This window comes from Macadamia integrifolia, chromosome 14 (genome assembly GCF_013358625.1).
Source record: "Macadamia integrifolia cultivar HAES 741 chromosome 14, SCU_Mint_v3, whole genome shotgun sequence".
In the NCBI taxonomy this organism is placed as follows: domain Eukaryota; kingdom Viridiplantae; phylum Streptophyta; class Magnoliopsida; order Proteales; family Proteaceae; genus Macadamia; species Macadamia integrifolia.
In genome coordinates this window covers 18,963,854-18,975,216 of record NC_056570.1, presented here as the reverse complement: position 1 = coordinate 18,975,216, position 11,363 = coordinate 18,963,854, and positions in this window count along the sequence as shown.

Below are 11,363 nucleotides of genomic sequence, written 5' to 3'. Positions count from 1 at the left end.
TGTAAAATTGAAATTCATCTGTGGTTGATGCTTGATGGTTACTAATAAAAAAACAGCCCTTTTGGTTACATTTTTTCTGAAACTTGAACTTCATTCATTCATTTTGAATACTGGGTTTAGCTGTTGAATGGACTACCCTGTTGTTAAACTCATTCCTCAACGATGATTCTCCCTAGCCAATTGTTTACAGATCAGACTATCAAACACATCAGTGACATTTTCCTAGTGCTCCTCATGAAAAAACTTAAAAAAATAAAAAATTATTGATCTTAGATCGTTTAGAAGTGGACTAATAATGCAAAAATGGATCAAGATGCAAAGAGAAACCAAATCTTTCAAGATTCATGTCATAGGGGGCCTTAGTAATGAACAACGTTGGTTATTGTGTGAGAAGGAGAGCCTGAATAGAATGCTTGGTGGAACCTTGATGGATTCGAACCATCATATCCTAGGTACAATCCCTAGGTGCTCTTCCATTTGAGCTAAAGATTCACCTACAAAACTAAAAAATGTTAGTTGATCAAAATAATAATTAAATTACTATTGATATCAAAATGTGTGAATCAAAATTACAATTTTTAATATCAATATGTGAATCGCGTATTAAAATCAAATAGAGTAATGAGTTCAAAGAAGAAAAATGATGTCCTCAATCATATTCTTGGAAATGGTCTATATATATTGATGATGCTTGAGATACTAAATCTGAAAGCAGATCATAGTTCCCCTGTAGAAAGGCAACAATGGGTACCGGTCTTAAAAAAATTATATAAATAAGAGGATTAAGGTATTTAAAGAACAGAACAATAATTTTTAACAATTACCGTAAAAGAAGAAAAATGCTCTTCCTTAATCATATTCTTGGAAATGATCCCATTTTGAAAAAATATATATACATAAGAGGGTTTAGGTTTTTAAAGAACAAAACAAAATTTTTTAACAATTACCGTAAAAAATTCTGTGAAACTAACTGGTTCATTCAGTGAAGAAGATGCAGCATCAGTAAAGGGAATAGGAACTGATTCAAGTTCTGGTGGAGCTTGACTGATACTTCGTCCTCGACTTTGTCTTTTCTTTCCTTGTCTTTCAACCCAACTCTTAACCCGTCTACCACTTTTATAAGATTGTTTCTTCTTCAGTTCGATCCTATTGAGGACGATAGGGACCTCATGAGGGACCACCACTGGCGAGCCATCAGATATAGTGATACTTTCAAGTTGCTTGCATACTTCTTGGACAACATTTTTCACCAAATCATATCCTTCAGCTGAATATGAAGCTTGTACTGCTATCTTAACAAGATCAGGACAAAGAAGCTTATATCGTAGTGTACGATTTAAGTTAACATCTTCAACAACCTCTTTTCCTTTACTGTCTGATGCGGATCCGGGTTCCAAGAACAGGAATCGGATCGCTTAGGGCCCACAATAAAGTAGTAAATTCAAAATATAAGGAGTAATGGTGGTTCTGTAATTAACTGAAACTAAAGGGAGGTGGCAGTTTAGTAATTACAAGAAACCTAGAAAGGATTGGCGGACTTGTAAATAAAAGGGATCTTAAAAGGATGAAAGGAGGTTAAAGTAACTGATGGGATATGAAGGGGATTAGAATTATTGACCAAGGGTAGTCTTGGAAGCAATTATTGGGCATGGGTAAATAGTAAATAAAGGTGGAATGGAAGGGGTATTATTAATGGAGGTAAAACAAAAGAGGGACTTTTACACAAAAGAACAAATACTAAAGGACAAAAATCAAGGGGTTTGAGGAACTCACGAGTCTTTCTTCTTCTTCCTTGGACAACCAGCAGGGGCGGAAGAATCCAACGGCTTGCTGGGGCTAAATCTCCTTCAAATCCCCTCTATAAGGCCTGAGATTCCAGGCGATGATGCTTCACTAAAGGGCCTCTTGATTTCAGATGGGAAATACATCAGAACAGCAATGCAAACAAGGGTTGTAATGCCTGCAAACAGATCTGGCGGTAGGTTTAGGTAACCTAAGTTGCAGGTTTTTGTTTCTCACAGCAGGAGTCACCTTCAGGCCTGATATTCAAGGGTTAGAGTCGCCTTGGGAAGGGTTTCCTTCAACCAAAAGCTCAGTCCAGCAACCTTAAAGGAGAAAGAGGTCGATCCTTTAAACTAGGGCTGTGACTACCGCCCAGAACAAGGAAATGATAACAGCAACAGAAAATAGGAGTAGTAAGGAGAAAAAAAAAAAAAAAAAAAAAAAGATAAGAAGGAAAAAGAGAATAGTTTAGAGAGGGACCTTCAGAGAAAGAGAACAAGAGATAAGCAGCCCGCGGCAGCCATAATTTCATCCAAAATCTAATTTCAGTTTCATTCAATTCTAAAAACTGAGTTCTTCTCCATTACAGGGCTATTTAAAGAAAAAATAATGACATAATTTTGGACGCTAATTAAAAATGGAAACTAAACCTAGATAGCAACTAAAATAAAAATCAAATCTAAATAAAAGACTGTTAATCTAATCTCTAACCAATAAAGAAAGTAAATAAAAATCAAGTCAAAAGATAGCAACTAATTCCATCGTCGAGCTGCATCATCGTCCTTGACTACCATGCTTCTTGCTGCTCGTGTCCATCTCTGTAAAATATAAGCTTCAGGAATACACTTGATATCTAGATTCTCCAAAACTTTCAACGAATGGCAACAAAGAATGCCAAATGTCTCAAATTTCTGGCAACTACAGTACACTGTGAGCTCATCTGGGTTACAAAAGTCTTTGTACTCACATTCTAAATCGACAATGCTAACCAAATAGGTATGCAAGGGAGTACTTTCATCCCAAAATTTTATTTTTCAAACATTAACCCAATTATATTGCTTTCGAAAATTTTCAAAAATATAAGGAGTGTAGACTTCCCCAGCTTGTTTCATAATAAATGACATAGAGAACATGTTTCTTGAATCAAACTCAGCTTTTAACTCATTATCTCGCTTATCATTCACAAACCTTTCAAAGTGCTTAAAAAATTGAACAACGTCCAAAGTGGATTTTAAATACTCCTTCAGGTCACTGTTCACACTTTCACTAAGTTGCGTACTCCGCATGTCTATTGTGAAGGAAGTTTTCATATAGCACTATGCCCACTTGTATTTAAATCCATAGATACAATCCAACCAAGAATTTTTTCCATTTCATGGTTACAAAGTAATTTTTGCCAAAAATATTCGAACTGTAATTCTTGCTCATATTCAAATATACACTTTTTTAAATCTTTGAGAAAAGCCGATCCATCCTTCATCATATGACCCAAATGTGTAATGCCATTTTGCATTATGTGCCAGGTACAGAACCCATTCCATGTCTTAGGCCACACCTCATGTAATGCCTTTGCCATCGCAGTATCTTGATCCATGAAGATTGTGATAGGCTTCTTTTGCACATATGCTTCTGCAAATGTCTCAAATAACCACATGAAAGATTCAACAGTCTCATCATATAAAAGCGCAGCCCCAAAAATAATGGTCCCTCTATGATGATTAAAACCACTAAATATTCCCAATGGTCGAAACTCTTTGTTAGTGCAAAATCTAGTGCCAAAACTAACATCACCGAATTGTGCATAATCAATTAACATTTTCGGATCGACCCAAAAAATATTAGTAATTTGTTCATCACTAACCAACTGCATTGAGTATGTAAATGAAGGATTGATCCTACTCTGGTTTTCAAAATACTTCAACAAAATTCCTGCTTCACCATAAGATAGGGAACATTGTCTTCTAGTTCGAAGATAATTCCATCGATCTACACGCGTGTATCCAAGATTCTCTTTGCCGCCTGCCTGCTTAACCCATGTCTTGAAAATGGTCTTCTCTTTCATCCCCGAATCATCAGCCAAATCTATTTCATGTGCATGTATGTCTTGAATTTGCCTTTGTGACCGAATGAAATAAGTAGTCTCTGGAGTATGAAGAATGTGATTATGTTCTTCAACAAAGTCCCGATACTCATATTTTCCATTTTCCATCACATAAATGGACATCAGGGCCGGACATTCTGATCTTGTCTCAGCTCGTGGTTTACTTGTATAAATATCTCGCTTATCCTTACATCGAATACCAGCTTTATTACATACAAATCTCCAGCAAGTTAAAGTTGTCTTATCTTTGCGGCTTTTATGTGCAAAATCTCTCCTAATACTAAAACCTATTGTTCCTCCATAACTGTTGTAGAAATCATAAGCTTCCTTCTCTGTATTAAATACCATCCCTAACCGAGGTTTACTATCAACATCTCCACCAAACTCAACATTCTTCATGACCTGTGTCATGGATTTTCCTATGTTATGCATTGACCTGTGTTATGTACTTAGTATTCAAGCATATAGCTCGCCGAGGCAAGGCTTAGAGAACATTGAATTAAGCTGTGCAAACAAACTAGACAGAAAGCACTATAAAGAAAGAATGAATTCAAACCAAATGCATTAACAACCCATTTGCATTCTGACCAAGGAATCACGTATCTGTGGGATCATTAACTTAATTTACTGTATCATCCATAGAACTGTTCCCAAAAGAATCACTTAATAAAATCAGGTTATGTATGTCAAATCCTTCCCCTTCCCTCTTTGTTAATCTTCTATTTCAATTTCTATTATTAGAAGGTCAAGAAGACGAGCTGTAATGGTTCTCAGAACAGAAATTCCAAGAAGATTACCCTTTACCTTTGACTTGCATTCATTTAGGAAGACTAGATACTTTGCTTTGATTTTGAATGAAATTTCATGAATAGATTCTTAAAATATGGTATCCTTAATGTCACCCATTACACCATATTTGCAATTAAAATAAATGATCTAACAAAAAAGCATTCAAAGACCTTCTTAGGAAGCATTGATCAATATCAGACATAACAAATAACAAAAATAAGGAAGTAATAGTATAAGGCCATGCCCCATCTGCTTAAGTTAATTGTTTCCTCAAGTCATATATTTCAAAAAAAAAAAAAGAAAGAAAGAAGCAATGAGGGTTTCACTCACCAGTTTCAGAGCCGATTTGCACCCGCGTTTCAGAGCAAGAAGAAAGAAGCAATGAAGGTTTCACTCACCACGTTTCGTCGCTGATTTGCACCCGTTGTTCGTGGAGTTTGCAATAGAGGGGATCGAATAAAGAGAGCATGAAGACATAACAGAGCGGATTGGCAAGCCGTGTTTCAGAGCCGAGTTGCAGCTATGTTTAAGAGCTAGAAGAAAGAAGCGATTAGGGTTTTACTCACCAAATTTCAGAATCGATTTGATGGGAGACGAACTGAGAGATAAATGAGAAAGGGAGGAGAAGAGAGAGTATCGAAGTTAGAATAGAGCGAGAAGAAATTAAGACGCGGGAGGAGGAAGAAATAACAGGGGTTTGAAAGGGGAGGAATACTTGGGTTTAGACCCGAACCCTGAAAAATGGAGATCCAACAAGGGAAGCGGTCATAGCCGTTGGATCGTGCCGAGCCACGTGCCACAAGCCCAAGGCTCTCCGCGGGTCTCCGCCACAGATGCTCTCCAAGAGTCACTAGCTATAAGCTTTGATAATTGATAAGATGGGTTATTGGGTTACCTTTATATGGCTACTTGGCTATTAGGTTAGACTTTGGAATATGTTTGTGTTTGTATTTGATATTATACTAATATACATAGAAAAATTCTTAATTGCCTCACTTAGACAGGTAAATGGGTATACATTGAGGGTAAGACCTATTACCCTTACGCTCCCCTCTTTTTTGTTTTTTGTTCTTGGGTTAGTGTTTCCTGTGGGGTGTATGATTTAGATCAAACTGATTAGCAAGTATATTTCAAGAGAAACTAACAGCTGGAAATGGCTTATGTTTTCCTGACTTAATCAAAATCCTAGTTGAAACCCTTATCATATATCCTACATCCAATTCTCATCCTTTTTTTTTCCATATCAAATATATTGCTTTGATCTAAATTCATTTGAATCCTTGTAATATATTTTATGAGTGAACATTAGAGTTTCCATCAACTTCTATCATGATCTTATATCATGGTGCTTATAAAGGTCTGATATGAAGTACCTGTAACCCAAAAAAATATAACATCTAGGCTCTATGAAATGTAATCTGGAGATGTGGGCTAGTAGTCTATTAAACAATTTCTACAGGCACTATGTTCCGTAGTCTATTGAACCATCTCTACTGGCAATATGTTCTATTCCATCTTGGAAATGCATGAAGGTCAATTATGCACCTTATGTCATACATCCTGCACCAAAGGTTTTGCAAGTATACCACACCGAAAAGTAAAGGTCACGAATTTTGATGCTTAAAATATTTAAAACAATATTGGAACAAGATCTATTGTGCCATGAGAATAATTATCGAGGGCTGCAAGAGAACCCCCAATAAAAGGTGATGGTGGAGGATTTGGATCCCGGGCAATCCACCAACCAACTGGTATCCTCACTTTATTTATCCCATACCTATATAGGAAAATAAAGTCCTCCTGGTTGATAAATTTGTTTCTATGCTCCTGCAGTTTTCAGGGACAAAATTCTCAAAACATAATAGAATGGTTAGTGTTTAATAAAATTAGTAAAGGCTGGAAGTTGGAAGTTACTGATTACAGATCCCTCAAATCCCTTAAGCAGTTTTAACCCATCATTATGTGGCTACAAGAATGTAGAGTTTATACATGATAATGAATATTGCTCAGAACCATCCAAATTTTTTACAGAGAAGAGATTAAGAAAAGAAATGGGAGAAGGTTTTGTGGGCAGGGCACCCACCCAACTTTCTTATGGGTTAGTCCCTTAAATTGCATACAATGGCGGGATGACACTGCCATTCCAATGCTTGGATAAAGATGGGATCTTCAGGTTGGACACTTATTAAATGTCAGCGGCGAACTCAACTGTAAGTCCCATTTAGGACTTTTCTTCTTGTAACAGGAGTAGTTAAGATGCTGACTTGGGCCAAAGTCATGCAAAATAAGAATATTTTATTTTATTTTATTATTTTTACCATTAAGGAAACGATGAAACATTCAGATCTTGCTAGATGCACCACCAAAGCAGTAGCCCATGGCAGATCCATGTACTATCAAGGTTGGAGAACACGCAAGCCATAACTGCAGGATTTTGTCTTTCACTTTTTCTGGACGCAGAACAAGAATTCAAAATAAAAAAGTTAAAAAAACAAAAGTTACCTTAAGAGCTTCTTTGGCTTTGTCATGCTCATAACCATTAGCAATTTGGTAATCTCCATGCAAGTTATATGTTATAATAATCATCTCAAATGTGGCCACGATATCATCCGAGGTGCATTGATAAAAAATTGAAGAGTTTTAATAAATTTAAAGACTGTAAAGAATAGAACATTTACTTGAATATTAATGGAGGAGAAGAATGAATAAGAAACAGTTATGACTGGAGTCTCACCGGCCATTAAAGGTATTTCACTACAAGTACTGCATCTGACAAACATTTGAATCTCACAGAATGAATGTAGCAAAAGCCAAGTTTTATTCATAATATCATCTAACCCTTACAACGCTTTCCTAAAAGCAACAAAGGTTGAATTATATTGGTCTTTGGATAGTTTTCAGCCAATAAGAAGTAGCCAAAATAAAAGAAACAATTGTGTTTGTTGGCACTTTTTAAAGTACCTTTCTTGCTGATGATCTGTATCAGTCTCACATGCTTCTTTTTTAGGTGATTTAAAATTGCAGTCAATCCAAGAGAAAGATTGCCTCTAAATTGAGTTGAAGGACCTTCCAAGTGAGGGCCATAAGGCCCTAGAAAATCAACTGAATCTAATGGTCAGATTCAGACTAATTTCCAGAAATCAAGTCTGTAAAAAATTACCCAAAAACAGGGTACTGCCAGTAGGAGATGTGCTTCTTCAAGAGTAAAAAAATTCCATGACTGAAAATGACTAGAGTTCAAGATTCCTGCTCAGAAAAATATAATCTAGTCTATTTTATTTACTCTTTTTTTTTTTCAATCAATAAAGAAAAGTTAGGGAGTCTGTGCCAAGCACCAAAATTCTGCTCATTTATCTTGACAACAGAAATTCTTAAACCTCGCATTATAAATCGTTAGAAATCCTCACCCCAACCTTAATGCTTAAATGCCCAAGATCCTATATAGTGAACCACTTTCCACAACTTATTCTGAGAAATTGTATAAAATTTATCAACATGATTTGGAAAACATCAGTCAGCATTACCCTAATATTTTTTTTTTGAAACCACTAAAATCATAGGCTAAATTTATATATAATATATCAAGAATTCATTATAACTTGGTCAGTTCTTATTGGATCAATCTAAGCTTACTTTAAGATTCATAGTGGAGGATGATCCATGCTCTTCATATATTGCATGAAAGAAAACAAAGGGTTATAGCACAAAGCAACATGTAAAATATATAACCTCAAACAATTTTTCTGTGATGAGTTCCATACAAGTTAGTTGGCGAATAAAAGATACAAAGGAAGAGAATTTTAATACCTGCACAATCCCCATGGTAAAGTCATTCACTCCATTGACAGAAATAAAGCCTTTAGGTGAGATCTCAGCAACAAGCTATTAAGAAATTCTTCATATATCCTCGCTACTGGTTTGCTCTTTTTCAGTTTTAAGTGCTAGAGATCATATAGTGGAGGATTCAAATTGTCCCCCATTTCTTTTGAAATTATCAGATTCTTCATAATATATTATAACCAAGAAGTAAAGAAACCAAAGGAGTTAGAGTGGTAAGTTACATGTGAATCAGAAAGGAGGAGAGGGAACATGTAGAGAAGAAAATAGTTACTTGCCAAGAGTCGGAAACCAGAGTGAGAAGCTTAACATGACCAAACCATCTAAGAAGATCAATCGAATCACATAACCAAATGGTACCAATGGTTTTTGGGTATAACCAAAACTCAACATCAACTAAACATGAAGTGTTCATTAGATTGAACTGCAACCCATGCCCAATGTACTTAAAAGAAATGGGATTTATAGCAGCAACATAGTCTAGGGTTTAGGTTTAAGGTCTTGAAAGGAATTGAAATTCCTACCTTAACAGTAGATACTGTTTATGGGTCTGTTCATAGTCCCAAGATAGTCCCTATGTCTTCTCATAGTCTCTTTCTTTATTTCTCCATCAAAGGCCGTGTGAAAATCAATAAACCTATTTCATGCTAGAGCTTGATTAGCATAACCTAATCTTTTGACAGTAGAAATTATCAATATCTTCTCAAGTTGCTGGAAGTGTGAAATTCTAAATTCACCATCAATTGATCCTATTGAGTCAAGTTCAGCAAGAAGCATTTCCACGGTTCCATTAGATTTGGATCCCATTTTTGCAATGAGATCCACAGAGTAGTCACCATCTTCAGAGATAAGCTTCAATTGGTTGCATTTGAAGCACATTTTTGTGCTTTTCGATAATTTTTAAAGTAGAATTGGAGTGATAAAGAACCCTAAGCTGTTTGATACACTTTCAAATTATTTTTGAAAACCCTTTCATACCCCTATTAAAGAACTTTTTGGAAATTAAAAGGAGTAAACTTCTAAATAAACCTATAGAATTATCATTTAGACAATGCCTTTATTTAAAGACTTGAGAAATTTTAACATACCTCTTGATAGGAATAGAAAAGAATTCCATCACGTCAATCACCAGCTGCAATCCTTGTAAATTGGGTGGTTAAACATGTTAATTATGGTTATTGTCACACCCCAATTCCAGTAGACCCAAATTACCATTAGGAATACCGGCGGTGTGAGTAAGACACGTACCTGTCTTACAAACCTACCAGGATCGCTGATAGTAGTACCTTAACATTTCACAATCTCACATCACAACCAACCAAAAGCAGCGGAATCAGAGTATAATAGCGAAATCATCAGATATAAATGGGAAAATTATCTAATGATATTCATAATATCGATAACCAAGTTATTCTGTTTACAATCCTTTAAGACTTACGTATATCAAGTTTAAAACATAATATACACAGACCTGTATCAATATAATTAAAAATACGCCGAACACCTCATGGCAATGCGTATGCACAAAAGTCACAAGCACAGTCCTGGCCATGCTCCTCTTCCAGCATCTACCAGTTGCTCACTCCGTACTTAGGTCCGGAGGAAAAAGAGTCACTAGCCATAGCCACGAACGTACCTGCACCATCATCTAAAAAGTGTGTATAGGTGGGGTGAGCTTTCCAACTCTCTCAGTGAGGGGTGGGGTTAAGCACCTCTAAGCAAGACAATAGCAGTAATAATTTATGATGCATGATTATGAAAATTAAACACATAGTCCATGATGCTCGTGATGCAGTTCATTTATTTATTATCCACCTAACAGTACAAACTAAGTCTAATAAATGCTACTGCGGCGTATTAGGCCGCATCCTTCGTCTCGGAACTGCCATTGACTATGCAAGGATACAAACCCTAGTCGTGAATAGAAGCCTGTCGATTCCCATATGCGTCCATGGGCCACCCAGCAAACCCCTAATAACCTCCTCCTGGTAGACATGGCCCCAGTAACACATCGGCCATGCCAGATAGGTTCTTGCCTCCGGCTATAATCACATCATATGACGGGTGTGGCATTCTGAAAAGGCACATCGAACATACCACAATGGTTTATCCAACATCTCAACCTTTGTTGGCAAGGGTTCGTAGCATAGGGAGTGATACTTAATCACATATACACTACATGCCTTCATAGTGATACAGTTAGTATGAATTATACGATACCAGTAAGACCTCGACCACAAAGTGTAATCCATCTCCAAATACAGTCCTGGGTACACGATACCAGTGAGACCTTAGCCACAAAGTGAAACCTGAGATCATTTACCTAATCTAGCATACATATCACAGTTGAGTATCGACTACATGACACCGGTACCAATCATCGGCCATGAAGCGTATCCATTTCCAAATACAGTCCTGGGTTACACGATACCAACGAGACCTTGGCCACAAGGTGTAACACATGTCTACAACTAACTCTAATACACATAATCAATGCATGAATGCGACATACACACGGTAATCACGGCACCGGTACCACCTCAGCCATGTCGGATTCCGTCTCACACACACAACTAAACACATGACAATCACGGTACTGGTACCACCTCGGCCACACCGGATCCCATCATACATATAAATGAATAGTTTGTATGAAATATATAAGAATGTAACATATGATAATCACCATCATCACGTGAGCAATATAATTAAGCATATTAAATCTACACATGTGAAAAATTCTATAATAATTAAACAACCATCCCTCACCTTGTTGATCTCTGCTTGTGTTAAGGTTCAAATAAGGCCACCAATTAATCCACTCAGTTTCGATCTCGAGGCTCATGCACGTCAC